We start from the raw sequence: 17,922 nt of genomic DNA, 5'->3' as shown, positions 1-17,922 counted from the left end.
CCCATGCCTGTGTATTCAAGCTCCACGCCCGTGTTAATTGGGCAGGTTCGACCACGGGTGTTAGACACGGGCGTGTCGCATGCCCGTGCTGTTTTTGCAGGCTCAACCATGGCCAAATCACACAGCCGTGGCATTTTATCATAGCCCGTGTTGGGGTAATCCTTGCCCTATTTCCACATGGCCTTTAGCATGCCTGTGTGCTAGGCCGTGTCTTTGTGGAAACACCTGTATTCAAGATTTCTATTAGTAAGTTAGGAGTTAAATACCAAAATGTAAAGAAATTAATATTGTTAGTGGTCAGGTTGCCTTCCGAGAAGTGCTTAATTATAGTCTAAGCTCAAATTGCCTCTTCAGTGAATGGTCATGATGGTTTGAGGAGTTTATACTCCTCATTCCTACTATCAATCTCATCAAAAAAAGTTTTAATCGGGTGTTGTTTACCTTAAAAGTGCCGAACTTGGGATGACTCACCTCCACCATACCGAATGAAAAAATACTGAGTACCATAAGAGGGATTTCCTCATTCAGTGTGGTAGTAACAATGTGGGGATCTGCGGCATTTAATAAGACCTTATCACCAACCTTAAGTTGATTTGGAGAGGTATCGGGCTTGTTTTGGCGTAGTTTCGGCTTGTCAGGTGTTCTTAGTTTGTGTGTTCGCCATTCATTGAGTTCCTCGATTTGTAGTCTTCGATCTTCATGAACAGGTCCTCTACTATTGCTTGAGAATGACTCGTGTGCTTCCTTCAGACTCATTTTCTGCAATGTAGGTTGTACCATATTGTTAGTTTTAGTAGGATGGTTTAAATAATTACCTTCAATCCTTGATGTATTGTCAGAATTGCGAGCTTGAAGGGTGATTGTTTCGTCTCCCACCCGGAGTGTGAGTTCACCTGTGCCAACATCAATGATGGTTTTAGCAGTTGCTAAAAAGGGCCTTCCTAGGATTAAGGGAGTGCTGCTATCCTCTTCTATGTCTAGAACAATAAAGTCAAGGGGAAATATAAATTTGCCGATTTTAACTAGCACATCTTCAATAATACCTCTAAGGAATCTTATAGTTTTATCTGCTAATTGAATGCTCATCCTAGTCTATTTGGGTTTCCCGAGACCTAGTTGCTTAAACATTTTGTAAGGCATGATGTTGATACTAGCCCCTAGATCAGCCAATGCATAATTAACGTCTAAACTACCAATTAAGCAAGGAATCATAAAACTCCCTGAATCTTTTAGTTTGTTGGGTAGTTTATTTTGGAGAATAGCCGAGCAAACTGCGTTCAGCTCTACATGCGACGCCTCGTCCAACTTTCACTTATTTGCTAAAAGCTCCTTTAAAAATTTCATTGCATTTGGCATCTACAATAGAGCTTCAATAAACGGTAAGTTAATATGTAATTTTTTAAGAGTTTAAGGAATTTACCAAATTTTTCATCTAAGGGTCTTTCCTTGTCGCGTTGGGGTATGGCACATGAGGTTTATATTCGACAATTACTGGTTTGTTTGTATTTTGATCTACCTCACCTTGACTTTTGCTTACCACTGTTTCTTGCCTCGGTTTTGGTTCAGGCTCAATGACTCCTTCGTCATCTTGAATATTAATTGCGTTGAGCTGTTCCCTTAGGTTAGGTTCAGTGTTACTTGGCAAGCTACCTTATGGTCGTTTGAAGATCAGTTTGGAAAGCTGGCCTATCTGAGTTTCGAGCCCTTGGATCAACGTTTGTTTATTTTTAAGTGTTGTATCAGTGTTCTGAAAACGAGTTTCCGACACCAAAATAAACTTTGAGAGTATCTCTTCAAGGTTTGGCTTCTTTTCTGTTGGTAGGGTGGTTGTTGGTAGCCCGAAGGATGTTGTGGTCTTTGATTTCCTTGACCGCCCCACGAAAAATTGGGGCGATTCCTCCAACCTGCATTATAAATGTTACTACATGAATTGTTTTGAGGTCGAGGATTATTACCCATGTAATTTAATTGCTCGTTATCCATGTTGTGGCCATAAGGTTGGTATTCCAAATGGTTTGTTCCACCGCTACTTGATTCTCATTTTATTACTGGGTGAACCTATGAAGAATTAAGAAAACCATCAATCTTTTTATTTAAGAGTTCTACCTGATTAGGGAGCATGGTGACCGAATTGACGTTATAAACGCCGGCTGTTTTCGTTGGCTTTGTCCTCATAACTTGCCACTGATAGTTATTCAGTGACATCTCCTCTATAAACTCATAGGCATCTTCCGGTGTTTTATTGTTGATGGTTCCGCCCGCCGCTGCGTAAACCATTTGCCGAGTCTAAGGATTCAGACCATTGTGAAATGTTTGTACTTGGAGCCAAAGCGGTAACCCATGGTGAGGCATCTTCTCAAAAGGTCCTTGTATCTCTCACATGCATCGTAGAGTGTTTCTAAATCCATTTGCACAAAAGAAGAGATATCATTACGTAATTTAGCCATTTTAGCCGGCGAAAAATATTTTAGTAAAATTTTTTCGGTCATTTGTTCCCAAGTAGTAATTGACCCTCGTGGCAACGAGTTCTACCACTGTTTAGCTTTGTTCCTCAATGAAAAGGGAAACAACCGAAGACGAATGGCATCATCAGAAACACCATTAATTTTAAATGTATCGCATCGTTCTAAGAAGTTGGCTAAATAAGCGTTGGGATCCTCATCCTGCAAACCATCAAACTGAACAAATTGTTGTATCATTTGAATAGTGTTAGGTTTTAATTCAAAAGTATTTGCAGCTACAGCAGGTCTAACTATGCTCGATTCAGTTCCTGTTAAAGAAGGTTTAGCATAATCATACATAGTGCATAGAGCAGGATTTTGATTAACTGCAATTGCAAGAGGTAGCTGATTGCCTTGGTTTTCAGCCATCTCTTCGGTTGGAGGTTGAGTGTCGTCTTCTTGCTCGCTCTCAATGTATCTTAAGCTGCGCTTATTGCTCTTTGGTTTCTACGAACTATACGATCGATTTCTTCGTCAAAAAGTAATGGTTCTGACGGGTTTCTTCTAGTCATAAACTATAAAAACCTGCCATGAGAAAGAAATAGTAGGTTAATAAATAATAATAATAATAAAATTAAATTAAATTGCAAGAAAAATAAATGGCTAAAGTAATAAAAATTGAGCGTTCTTAATATCTTAGTTCCCCAGCAACGGCGCCAAGAACTTGATCGCGTTATTTCGTGATAGGTTTTAAATATTTATAATTACTCGTTCTTAAATTAACTATTATCGCGATGTAGGCAAGTGTACCTATCGAACAGTCGTATAGTTTTAGCAAGACCGGATTGTCAAACCCAAAGGAACTAAAAGTACTAGTAATTACTGTCTTTTTATTATCTAGCCTAAGAATAATGGGGTTTTGTTTTTAACTAACTAATTATCTAAACTAAGAACTCACAGAGAATAGAATTGGGGAATTGTTTTTGGGAAAATCGATTGAATGAAGACAATACCTAAGGAAAAATCCACCTAGACTTTACTTGTTATTCTGGCTCCGAATCGGACGATTTATTCATTCAACTTGTTCCGTAGAGATCCCTAAGTTATGTTATTATCCCTATTCAAGACTAATAACGTCTAATTCCTAGATTGAATAACCGAGACTTTTTTTCTAATTAACATTCTAGGGTTGCATTAACTCGATCGATGGATCCCCTTATTAGGTTTCACCCTAATCCGGCAAAATCTTGTCACCCTATGTCTAGTCGCGCAATCAACTTCGCTTAATTATGATAAATGTACTCTTAGACAGGGTCTATTCCTCTTCTGAATAAGAGCTTATCTTGAATCAGTATCCTGGGATATCAAAATAAGAATTAAGAATACATAATTAAGAACAAGTTAAATATTTATCATACAATTCAAAAAATAATAACAAGATTCATCTTAAGTTTCATTCCCCTTAGGTATTTAGGGGATTTAGTTCATAACTAAATAAGAAAACATCGCAGAAAAATAAAGAATACAAAACATCAAGAAAACCCAAAACTCCTGAAGGGGAATTGAGGAGAGATCTTCAGTCTTGATGATGAATCCGGCTTCTGAGATGAATCAATCGGCTTCCTTGGAGTAATTCCTTACTCCCTCTTCTGTGTGCCCCTTTTCTTCCTCCTCTAGGGTGTATTTATAGGCTTTAGAATGCTTAAAAGCCCTCAAAATTAGCCTTTTCCGAATTGGACTCAACGTGGGCTCGGCAGGGACACGCCCATGTTCGATTACTTCAGGCCATGTTCGAGCTTGCCAAATTGACACGGCCGTGTGGTCTGCCCGTGTGAGGAGGTCCAGGCTGTGTTGATTTCGTACTTTGGCCCATTTTCTCTATTTTTGGCCCGTTTCTCGTTCCTTTCGCTCTCCTATGCTCTCCTAAGTATAAAACATTAAATTAAAGCATTAGGAGCATCGGATTCACCAATTCTAATGAGAAATCATCCATAAAATGCATTAAACATGGGGTAAAAATATGTATAATTTACGGTTTATCAAATACCCCCACACTTAAGCATTTGCTTGTCCTCAAGCAAAACCCTCAACTCATAATCAAAATAAATTCTCCTCAACTTATAATTCTTATCGATAATATCTCAAAATAATCCATAGGTAATTATACAATGAGAATTCAACTAAAAGAACATAAAAGTTTCAAACATTCCAAGTTGAGTATTTTAATCATGCAAACATAGGTGTCTCCCCTTATTTATGTAATTACCTTTGATTCAGAATATTACAGAATTTCACATCCTCACTAAAGATTCACTCAAATCACTCGAGTTGTTTAAGGAAAATAAATGAAGCACTCAATAGTCAATAATGAAAAGTCATTACCATAGACTTGCATGAAAATCAAATCTCCACCACTATAATTTAAGATGATACATCAATCAAAAGGTCTTTAGAGGGTTGTAATGAGGCTTTGTTAGGGGGTGTGGTCACAAGCTGAAAGAAAGGGTTAGAATTGAGATTGAATTGAAAAATTGCCTAACTATAAAAAGAGTTAGTCTTCATTTGCGTACAACAGAGATTCTCTTAGAATATGAAATTACAGATATGTATACATAGTTTTTTTTTTTAAGAACAAGTTAAAATAATATAGACTAACTATTAAGAACAAAACATAGCTAAGCAATCCATTCAACTCAAATCTCGACAAAAATAGTGATTAATTTAGGGGATTTCAACAATAATGGGTTAAAGGTTAATATTGAGGTTAATACAAGGAATGGCTTGTTAGGCTTAGATGGGTTTACTAGGGATTAATCGTGGAGGTAGGCTTTTCATGGCATGAGTGGGTTAATCGTAGGTGCCTTAATCATTTTGATATACCAAATCAGATGGTGTGGTCTCGACATGCATAATCAAGCAAGTTCTAGAATAACAGTTCAATACTGACACGCTCAAAGCAATAATAAAAGTGAGCATGAAAGGATTAATAGATGCTCAAGAGGCTCAAAAATCTCACAAAAATTATGGCTTTTTTATGTTTAGACTCGTGAATTCCAATTCAAAGTAATACCTAGACTTGGGGAAATAACCTATAATTTTAAATTCTTAAAAATCAAGTCATCATGTTTGATTCTCTAATGTCTTAAAGTTTAAACAATCAATGCATAAATGCCTATGTTTTAATTCAAGATATATCAATCAAAATCATAAATCAATTAAAATTTATCCTAAATTTGATATGAAAGCTTTTCAAGAGAACAAGGTAATTATTTAGGGATTTTTCTGATGTACATTGCCCTCAATGTACAAAGATAGATATTAGAGTATAAAAATAAGATAGGGAGAGAAGTGAAACTTCCTGTATGATAAAATCCTCGAATTGGAGTTCTGGAGAGGAATCGGTTCGAGAGTGGAGGAGGATACTCCGGCGGTCGAAGAGGTTCATTAGGCCATTAGTCCCGGTGGAGTTTTAGTTCCTATGTGACAATGAGCTTAAGAGCTCTATATAACTGTAATAAAATCAGGAACTTTTTAGGGGATATTAGGAAGAATAATTGCTCAAAAAGAAATAACCGAGTTTAATAATTAAAAATAAAATTTCTAAAATCTAATAAAAATAAAAAATAGTTTCAATAAAAATTAAAAACATAAAATAAGAAATAAATATTTCTAAACATCTTCATCGCTGGATGATTCACGAGGTGGGACTAGCAATGAGATGTGGAAGTACTGACAAATAAGGGTGGGGGATGATTCTTGGGCCGCGGTGTTGAGGAAACCGAAGTGTCGCGCCAGTCGAGTCACATAAGGGCCAATGGAGATGACCCCCTTCCTATGCCGTTCTGTCTGGTGCTGAATCACGAGGGCGATGAAGTAGACAAGGTCGATGACGTGCCTTGTGACATGCACCATAAGAAATAGACGTCGTGAGTGTTGACGACGTTAGTGCTCTCTAGCCTCCCTGTGATCATTTGAGCTAAAATAGCGTGTAAGTACCTCAGGGATGGTGGGAGAACTAATGCCTTGGAGCGGATAGGATTGTAGGAGGCCGTGCTGGGGGCCAAAGTGCGCCAACACTTCGAGGGAGGGAAATGTATGTGGCGACTGAGAGCATGTAGTTTATTCTCCTCCTTGAACTCCTCCGTATGTAAGCCTAATGCAGCACCAAAATCTGAGACGCTTAGCTGGCAGATTAACCCATCTAAGCAAAACTGGACCGTGCTGGGATCATCGTACCTTGTCATTACGGTCTAAAGATGAAACGTTGAGCAAAGTTCCATTGTGAGCTCAAGGTATGTCAGCTCGATAATCTCGAAGAACAGCTCACAAGGGTCGATGGTTAGGAGAGCCTGAATCGCGTCAACCATGTTAACTTGTTCTATGGCAGCCCAGTCGATGCAGCGGCCCACAATTAATGGTCGGGGCCAAAGTATTTGGAAAAGCTCTTCTTGGGGCCCTCGGGGGAACTGCAGGAAAGGGTGACGAATTTTCGCGGTTGGACCTACGGAAGAGGACGCTTCTTTCCTCTTCTTCGAGGCTGGTACGGTGGTTTTCTTTCCTCTTGAAGATGACATGGTACCTGAGATCAGAATCATCAAGTCATCTTGATGAGTGGTCAAAGTAGAAGGAATACAATTTTCAATTAAAAAGTCAAATTTCGGCCACAACCAAACATAACTAATATAATAATTTCGTGACTTTATCATTGTATGTAGTAATGGCATGTGTAAGACAAAAGAATGAAGCTTTCCCAACAACATGAAATGTATGATAAATAATTGAAAAATGTAAATTACATGAGAGGCATTGGCATAGAAATGTCATGAGGATGGGCATGGTAAAGTCATGGGATGAAGTTTCCCTAATCACTTGATTTTAACATGCATTGTATAATAACTAACCTAAGAATGCAAACTAAAGGATAAAATAATGAGCAAAATGAAAAATAGTTCAAAAGCAATAAAGATTATGCTAATAATAAGCATTAGTAATGAGTAAAATAGAAGTGAAAGGAGTAAACAAACGCTAAGGGAGAGAGATTGAGCATCAAAAATGAAGTTTGAGGTGGCGCATGGGCGTGGCAGGGAGGCCGTGTGGAGTAGCAGCAGGTAGGGTTAGGTTTTTGAATGGAAAAGAAAGTGAATAGTGGAGGGTATTTATAGATTTTGGGGCACACGGCCATGGCACACGCCCATGTTCCCCAATTTCAGCCCGTGTGATTCGCGAATTTCAAATTTGGGCGCGTCTAACATTTAGTACACGTCTGTGTTCCTCGGGCGTGTGAGTTCACACGGCCGTGTCGCACGGTCGTGTCTGACTTCATTCACTTCTCCCACGCCTGTGTGTTCTAGCTCCACGCCCGTGTTAATTGGGCAGGTTTGACCACGGGTGTTAGACACGGGCGTGTTGTATGCCCGTGCTGTTTTTGTAGGCTCAACCATGGCTAAATCACACAGCCGTGGCATTTTATCATAGCCCGTGTTGGGCACACAGCCAAAAACTTGATCGCGTTATTTCGTGATAGGTTTTAAATATTTATAATTGCTCGTTCTTAAATTAACTATTATCGCGATGTAGGCAAGTGTACCTATTGAACAGTGGTATAGTTTTAGCAAGACCGGATTGTCAAACCCAAAGGAACTAAAAGTACTAGTAATTACTTTCTTTTTATTATCTAGCCTAAGAATAATGGGGTTTTGTTTTTAACTAACTAATTACCTAAACTAAGAACTCACAGAGAATAGAATTGTGGAATTGCTTTTGGGAAAATCGATTGAATGAAGACAATACCTAAGGAAAAATCCACCTAGACTTTACTTGTTATTCTGGCTCCGAATCGGACGATTTATTCATTCAACTTGTTCCGTAAATATCCCTAAGTTATGTTATTATCCCTATTCAAGACTAGTAACGTCTAATCTCTAGATTGAATAACCGAGACTTTTTTCTAATTAACATTCTAGGGTTGCATTAACTCGATCTATGGATCCCCTTATTAGGTTTCACCCTAATCCGGCAAAATCTTGTCACCCTATATCTAGGCGCGCAATGAACTTCGCTTAATTATGATAAATGTACTCTTAGACAGGGTCTATTCCTCCTCTGAATAAGATCTTATCTTGAATCAGTATCCTGGGATATCAAAACAAGAATTAAGAACACATGATTAAGAACAAGTTAAATATTTATCATACAATTCAGAAAATAATAACAAGATTTGTCTTAGGTTTCATTCCCCTTAGGTATTTAGGGGATTTAGTTCATAACTAAATAAGAAAACATCTCAGAAAAATAAAGAATACAAAACATCAAGAAAACCCAAAACTCCTGAAGGGGAATTGAGGAGAGATCTTCAGTCTTGATGATGAATCCGTCTTCTGGGATGAATCAATCGGCTTCTTTGGAGTAATTCCTTACTCCCTCTTCTGTGTGCCCCCTTTCTTCCTCCTCTAGGGTGTATTTATAGGCTTTGGAATGCCTAAAAGCCCTCAAAATTAGCCTTTTCTGAATTAAACTCAACTTGGGCTCAGCAGGGACACGCCCGTGGCACACGCCCATGTTCGATTACTTCAGGCCATGTTCAAGCCTACCAAATTGACACGGCAGTGTGGTCTGCTCGTGTGAGGAGGTCCAGGCCGTGTTGATTTCGTACTTTGGCCCATTTTCTCTGTTTTTGGCCCGTTTCTCATTTCTTTCGCTGTCCTATGCTCTCCTAAGTATAAAACATGAAATTAAAGCATTAGGAGCATCAAATTCACCAATTCTAATGAGAAATCATCCATAAAATGCATTAAACATAGGGTAAAAATATGAATAATTTCCGGTTTATCAGGAACCCAAGAAAGTATGTCAATTCACCCACCATGCCCATCTCAATTTCACTTCAAGGAATGGAGCAAATCCATAAGGACGAATAACTCATTATTTTGTTCAGCCATAAGAAGGCATGATATCAATAAAGAATTCTTTTAAAACCCTTTTTACAAGAGTTTTGCATCATCAATTAATTAGTAAGAAATAGATAAGTCATGCATATAGTTTATTGTAAATCAAATGTATGGATAAAACTAAAATCTAAAAGATGAAACCTGATATAATGCTAGTGCTAGAAAAATTTTCATAAATCATTGCAGACATGCATGAAATTTACTTCAAAATCATACATCTCATGTTTACAAAAAAAATTCACTTATAATTGCTCATTGATTGCTAAATGGAATAAAATAAAATGCATAAAATACACTCAACAAGTATACAATAGTCAATGTAGTCAACTAAAATCATTCAAGAGTTGAAAATTTGGTTGTACCTAAACATGAAATTCTACAATAAAATTGGCCCAAAAATCAATTAAGACATTCCTCAAAATTTTTCATTAAAAGGACTTAAAACAGACGTGTTTGATGTGAAATAATATTTGATTGTTTGGTATGAAAGAATCTTGATTAAGTTTATCATTGTTGATTAAGAGAATTTTAAATAGTATCAAAGTCCAAAAACATATGTTACCTAGAATGATGACTATCAAATAAACTCATAAAACAACTAGTTTAATTATGAGTAAGAATCGATGCAAGATCATATATTGTGATGAAGCTTAGTCCTTGATTAATAAAAGTGATCGATAATATTATGGATCATGATTTATAAATCTATCAATTTATAAAATTAAAATTAATCTATCATGGTTCAAACATAATCACCAAGTAATTATCAAATAGCATATATTGAGGAAAAATATTTTTTATGAACAAAAATGTAGGTGCATATAGGCATGTGATGTGATAAGAAAATCTACTTCAAATTTTTATCCTCTACGAAAGTTTCAATAGCAACTGCAAGCAATCTATAAATTTTGACATAAAATTACTTTTGGTCAATATCTATATAGATATCAAATCTTTCACTATCCTTAAAATATAGAAATAAAATAAATTAAACAAAACCATCATAATTAATCAAGAATCTAAAAATAATAATAATTCAATATGAAACATTAAATAAAAACTCCATGCAATTTTTTTTTCATTTTGTGTATAAAGCTTCAAATGAAACATCATGGATGGTAAGTCAAATCTTTAATACATAAGAATTTTATTTCTAAGAAAGATTGTGTTGATAATGTACTATAAACTAATAAAATTATAGAATGAACAAGAGAGAAGAATAGAAAAATGAAAGGATGATTCAACTTTCACCTGGATACAAAAAAAAGTTTATACTTGCCCTCTATTTGTAGGGTCTCAATCACCATAGGTTATGAGAAGAGAATGAATTTAGGTTTTACGAGAGAATGAATTTAGGAATTACAAAAGAATGAATTTGGGAGTTTTGGGAGTTATATAGTCATCCATTTATCAATAGATTTACAATAATTTAATATGTTGGGGATCAACCCAATTAAAAAATGAAGAAGTAAAAATAGCGAAAGAAATTGAAAAATTGAACACACAAATTTAACGTGGAAAAACCTCTCCAAAGAGGAAAAAAAATCACGGGCAAAGATAATTTTACTATAATGGCAAAAGAACGAAAAGTACAAAGATGGACATAAAAACTAAACTCTGAAACCCGAAAAAATAAAGAACCCTCAAAACGTAAATACAAAATTCTCTAAAAGTGTTATGAATTCTAATCTCTAATGGATGTATTTTTTAAGGTCGTAAAAGAGCCTATTTATAGGCTAAATTCATAGGTCAAATCATAGTAAAATAATATAGACTAATCAGAGTTTGATTGAAATAAATAAATAGATTTTAACTAGAAGATTATTTCTCAAATTTGATAGAAATAGGATTCATATTCAACAAATCTCCACCTTGACTCATATTTCCACAACGCCATCTTTGTCGAAGCCCGCTACGAGCCTATCTTGAACTATGCAGGGAATTAATTGAGTCGAATCTGTGTTTAGAAACTAGAAGACTTCTAGCCTTCGACTTGTATACTACCAAATCAAAACTAACCCAGGTTTGATTTTCACGAACACGGTGCCCTAACTTTTCAAAACCTGCATCCAAAAGAGAACTTCTATCCAATGAAATGATCATACCTTTTTTCCTCCTATGACCAAGTTGCCTCCACTCCAAACGAGTTGACTTCGACTCCATAACGGGTGAGGAACATCCAATTTCACCAGTCACTGTAGAACCTTCCAGAATATAAAGACTGTCAGTTCTTTTACCTTTTAACAAAACAAGAGCCTCATAAGACATCTTAATGCCGCTCGACTCAATGTTGATTCTATTACCTTTCGAGACTAAATTCCTCAATGAGATGAGATTCTTTCATATGTAACACCCCAAACCCAGCCTAGACGTTATGGCTGAATCTGGCGTATCACATCGAAGTTTTAGGTAAAAATTCGTTACTGAATTTAAAACCTTTTATTATTATTTAACAAAAGTTCTCGTCAAAACGCTTACCTTATTAACCATTAGTGTTATGTTAAATTGATTTAAAAACATAGAAGCTTTTTAAGTCGATGAAGTTTAAAATGCGTGTTTTAAAAAACAGTAATTATTTTAAAAACTCGTCTTTACCTAGACTAGCAGTCCAAGAATATATATATAAATCAAAGCCTAATTAAAATTTAAAACCACAAATGGCCTTATTACATAACCAAAAACCTAATATGAAATTTAAATAAATAAAGTTAAAAGTAGAACATCAGCAATCGTGTGGCGACCTCCGAGTCCCTCGTAGCTCCAAATCGTCTAAGGCTGAGGATTACCTGTACAGTTAAAAGAAAGGGTGAGTTCACGAAAACTCAATGTATTACGGTCATACTCAGTCATAAGCACATCAGTCATACGGAACATAAGGGCATAATCATGATTTTACCAAACAGGGGTATTACGTTTATTTTACCCTACAGGAGCATTACGGTCATTTTACCCTACAGGGGCATTACGATCATTTTACCCTACAAGGGTATTACGGTCATTTTACCCTATAGGGGTATTACGGTCATTTTACCCTATAGGGGCATTACAGTCATTTTACCCTACAAGGGCATTAGGTCATTTTATCCTACATGGGTATTACGGTCATTTTACCCTACAGGGGCATTACGGTTATTTTACCCTACAGGGGTATTACGGTCATTTTACCTTTTTAGGGTTTCAACTCAGATAACGACCTCTCCGAAGGTCTACAGTTGCTTCGAGCGACACAGATATCCTAAATGATCATAACGGTGTAAATGAGCCCATTACTCGGCCCAATGAGCCCACATGCTCGTGTGGCCCATTTAGCCCAAATTCAGTTACGCTGTGTGACCTACATAGCCCAGTCCAATATTTATCACCTACCATGGATTTAATCTGTGTGGGGCCCACGAGCCTATTGGGCCCATAACGGCGCAAGTCCACGAAAACACTCGTGGTGGCCCTTACAGTCCATTGCCCATGATTTGTGGGCTCGATTTTCCCCATGAGCTATCGCACACTCATGAGGCCTCAAATGCCAAAGTTTCAGCTCTTCGGCTTTTCGTCTTTTCGACTTTTGTTGTTTTACAGTAAAAAAGGGGGTGTGATTACACACTTCTTTGGATTTTGTTAGTAATAGATTGGTGTACGATTGCACACCTTTTTATGCAACCACTTCAAACTCCTTAAGCGCCCAACCTACAACCGTCCCAACATACAGTCAGTCTATTATTTATTAGTGTTTAAAACATTTAACCCAAATAGACAATACTACAAACCTCGATTGTACGAACTACGACTTGTTCCTTTAGATTGTAATTTAAATCTATCACACATTTCTTTGCTGAGCAATTGCAATAACAAAAGATCTTAATAGGTGGAATCGATTATAGTTGAGGCTTAAACTCATGAATAATAACCTTACAGAAAAATAGGGCCATCCGACCTACGCCCATAAGGTAGGGTACTGAAATTACCTTAATCGATTAGTAGGTGAAAGGGTTTTGGTAGAATTTCTGCACTTTCACTCCTCGAAAACACTGATTCATCAGAACACTTGTAGACCAAAACGATTTACCAATACTAGAGAAGAATAATATTCAGCCAACCACTACCCAAACTACTTGAGAAAGATCAAAGAAGAATAACTTTCGGTTTAGAAGTAGAACAGAAGAAAAAGGGAAAAAATAAATGAAAGGGGAAGAAGAAGGAAAGTTGGCTATGAAAGAAAATTGAATGAATAATGGGGAAGAGGAGGAAGATGTGTTCGGCAATGTTAAGAGAGTAGCCAAAGAAGAAGAACAGTGTTCGATAGAACATGAGAAATGACTAAAAGAAGAACAATGTCACGAGAGGCACAAACCCGAAATAACCAAATGCCGATATTGACTAAAGGAATTCAGCTACCACTTGCAAAAAGGGGAAAAAAACCATCTTCCAAAACACTCACGGATAACGAAAATGGTCAGTTTTTTACCCAATTCTGAATTAGAGATACCAAATGGCACCATCATCCCCACACGCATCAAACTCCTAATTTCTCTCTACAAATCTCTCCCCAATCTTCTCCACAATTTCCTCCTTGATATCCTCCACCTATCACTTCACCACTCATCCATCAGAATTTTACTGCAACACAACCACTGGCCGAACCAAGCTGTAAAATAAATACCTCATTTGCACTATGCCAACGCTCGAACCTCAGACTTCAAGGTTCCTTTACACGCCACCTTGCCACTAGACCACAAGGCTTTTTGTGACTTAAAACAATCGCAATTATTTATAAAGCCTATATACTAGAGTCCAAATTCATTCAAGAGCTAATTTAAAAAAATTCTGCAAAGGCCAAGACTTGAACCCAAGCTTCTCAAATACACCCAAATCACTTAGCGAATAAAGTAAACATGCAATTTGCGTCACTTTCTTGCTTAATTAAAATATTTATGAGCAGTCTCCTAACCGCTCCCACACTCAAAGCTTAATACTTCTAGGCCCAATTTCTGGGAGTTACATAACCATTCCATCATGCATCCTAATTTTAACAGTACTAATACCATTACCTTACTGGATGAGTTATTTCTCATGTGCACAACTCCACCTTCAACTGAACTGTATGTAAAGAACCATTCTATATTGGGACACATGTAGAAAGAATATCCAAAATCTAGGATCCACTTGGACGTAAGCTCGGAGCTTTTGCTCGTTGACACTAGTAAGAAATCATCACCTCTTTCGTCAACCAAATTAGCACTAGCTACATCTTCCTCGTTACTTTCAACAACCTTTTTATTTTACAGTTTATAACAATCTACTTTGACGTGACCTAACTTCTTACAACAGAGACACCTTCTGTCTTGCTTTTTTCATGCTACCAAAACGGAATCTTGCCTATTTTCCTTGATATCCGAACCAAACTCATTGTCGAGTTTGTCTCTTCCATAAATCAAGGTCTCCCTGAAAGACTTGTATGAAAAGGGTAAAGAACACAATAATAAAATAACCTAATCTTCATTGTCAATCTGAACCTCAATGTTATTTAAATCATTTAAAAGGGTAATGAATTGACTGATGTGATCTTTAAGAAGCTCACCTTCGTTCATGCGAAACTTAAATAGACATTGTTTCAAAAATAAATAGTTAGCCAGAGACTTAGTCGCATAAAGAGTTTCTAACATTTTCCACAAGGCGGATGAGGTCTTTTCTGTCACTACCTCCTGCAATACCCTATTTTTGAGGCACAACTAGATTGTTGACAAGGTCATTTCAGCAAGCTCTTCCATTTTGACTAATTTAGATTCTCGAGCTTTTTCTCAGTAATGACCTTTTTTAGACCAGTTTGAACTAAAATTGTCATCATCCAAACTTGCCACAGATTGAAATTTGTGACACCCTCAAATTTCTCAATGTTAACCCTTGTTGTTGCCATTTCTGAATGGGCTGATCTATGAAAATTGAACTAGCTCTGATGGCACTTGTTGGGGATCAACCCGATAAAGCAACGAACAAGTAAAAATAGCGAAAGAAATGGAAAAATTGAACACACAAATTTAACATGGAAAAACCTCTTCAAAGAGGATAAAAAACCAATGGCAAAGATAATTTTACTATAATGGACAAAGAACGAAGAGTACAAAGATGAAGATAAAAACTAAATCCCGAAACCCGAAAAGACAAAGAACCCTCAAAATGTAAACACAAAATTCTCTAAAAGTATTATGAGTTCTCTAATGGGTATATTTTCTAATATTGTAAAGGAGCCTATACAAGAAATCAAAGCTAGTTCTTTGTATGATATCATCATCTTTCCTTCCACTCACTCGTGTTTCCATCAACACCCAAATATCAGGCTTATATGTCTGCAAAAGAGTCTTCAAATCAACACCAAACGTGGAGCTAGCAGTTCAATGGCAATTCCAATAAAAATTTTTAAAATCCATAAACGAGAACAAAGAAAGATATTCATGCTTATTGATTGCCTGACAAGGATCCAAAGTATATTGCTCAACGTCCTCCTCCTAATATATCTGATCCTCAATATCGATCACCTGTTAATAGTCATTGAGAATTTCACAAGTTAATAGTCATTCTCAATATCGATCACTTGGAAATCCCAAATAAGTTTCCAAAGGGCTTGGATTCTGTTTATTAGATCTTTATAACATGTCGTTCTTCCGAACAATTTGACAACCACAATTTGCTCTATACTTTTGTCTAAGATTTCATGCACATGTTCAGAAAAGATCTTTGGATATGGTCCATCTGTGGAAACCTTAACATCTCCTTCCAAAAGTTCAAAGTCATCATAATCCAGGAGACGTGTTGCATCTTCCATTTTATGTGCAACATTAGCCATAAATTTCTCTTTGAAAAACTCTTTCTTAGAACCCATATCTTCCATAATCAAATCCCCTAGGATAAGGACCTCAGAATCCTTATTTTGAACTTTCTTGGTTGCTCGTTCGATCCTTGACAGGATCTACAAGCTAGGACATCCAAGGATCGGGGAAGGAGTGGTAGTTGCAACCATAAGAGAATGTAAAATTTGTTACGAATGCTACAACTTAGCAATGATAGTTTGTGTGATAATTTCAAGACTTTGCAACAAATGGCTATTGATTTTTTATAGGTCTCTATTCACAAAAGACTTGTCAACTAGAAATGGCTCCATTCAACAAGGTTTGTTCTATAAAATGTTTGATGTTGAATTTGAATCCTTAAAGAATATAATCACAAATGAGGAGATCTATAAGGTTGTATTAGAGATGTCACCCTTGAAAGTGTTGGGACTGCCAATACGTCCCGTGGCGCAGTGGAAAAAAATTCCAACGGTCCTCAGCCATGGATCCATGTACGAGGAACGAAACATGTTGAAATAAGGTTGAAAATATACCTTCTTAACTGAAAAAACTATGAAAGGATGTTGTTGATTCGATGTTAATTCCAAGACACAACGAAAATTTCTCGACCTCTACGTAGTCCACCTGGTATTGAAACGAACGGCAAAAACTTTCTTGGAACTTTTTCAGAGAAAATCTCCCAAAATGATTGTTGGATCGTTTTCTCTTATTCTTTTTTTAAAACACTCTTAACCCTAATTCGAGATTATTGGTATCCATATATTAAAACAGAATCATCCTATAGAAAACATATGGAAAGCATTAAAAATGCTATTCTTTTCAAAAAGAATTATAACTACCATGTTTCAATGTTTGACCGAAATCTTAATTATATTAATTTTGATAAACTATATCATGTTAAAACTTTATATGAATCAAATTCATATATTAATTTTAACTATGTTCTCTATTTGGGTACAATAAGCTTGTACATTTAATTCATTTAATATTTAACTATCAAATTAAATTAATTCAATAATTAATTTAATTCATGTGACAAATAAACACAATTCCAATTGTGTTTGGATTTTGTTTGTCTTAACCATAGGGTGTGACCCTGTAGGTTCTTGTAACATTAGTAGTAATACTAGACCATTTCTAATAATACAAGCAATGAGTGGCATCTAGCAATACATCATTGCTACCTAAGGTACAAGAAGTCGTAATTCAAAATAACCTTTCTATAATAAACCTTTTATATATTACATTCTTTTGTCCTTTATATCTAAATTAGACACAAGTCATGGAATAGTCACACTTGCATAATCCAATCTCATGTTTCTTGATATATCGAGTAGACTACAATAAACAAATAAGTATGATATCTCATATCAACTTATTCGAGCACCGCCATGCGTTTCTAGTCTCACTTAATCAAGTGGCCTAAGTTATGGCTCCCATTATGTAGGAGGGACAAATCCTATATTGATCAACCATATCCCACTACATAGATGGTGGCATATCCAACATCAGTCTTTTCAGTACAACCTCTTACGGAAGACATTTGACTGTATCAAAATATACGACTCACGATGTTGGGATATGATGAACTCAAGTCTGAGAATCACATACATAGTTATCACTATGAGTAATGTTGTGACTATTACATAATAATCCAAGAAACATATTCATAGCAGGTCAGTCCAGTATGTTGTT

General features: G+C 36.3%; 1 non-coding gene across 1 annotated transcript; it reads left to right on the top strand.

Moving 5' to 3' along the window:
• The first annotated feature begins 2,335 nt into the window (after positions 1–2,335).
• On the top strand, positions 2,336–2,441 carry LOC121203906 (small nucleolar RNA R71). Its single transcript, XR_005898838.1, has one exon. It is a non-coding gene; the product is annotated as a small nucleolar RNA R71 (small nucleolar RNA).
• Positions 2,442–17,922: the final 15,481 nt, after the last annotated feature.

Source organism: Gossypium hirsutum, chromosome A07 (genome assembly GCF_007990345.1).
Source record: "Gossypium hirsutum isolate 1008001.06 chromosome A07, Gossypium_hirsutum_v2.1, whole genome shotgun sequence".
NCBI lineage: Eukaryota > Viridiplantae > Streptophyta > Magnoliopsida > Malvales > Malvaceae > Gossypium > Gossypium hirsutum.
Note: the sequence above shows the minus strand (reverse complement) of the source record. Positions and strands in the feature narration are given on the sequence as shown.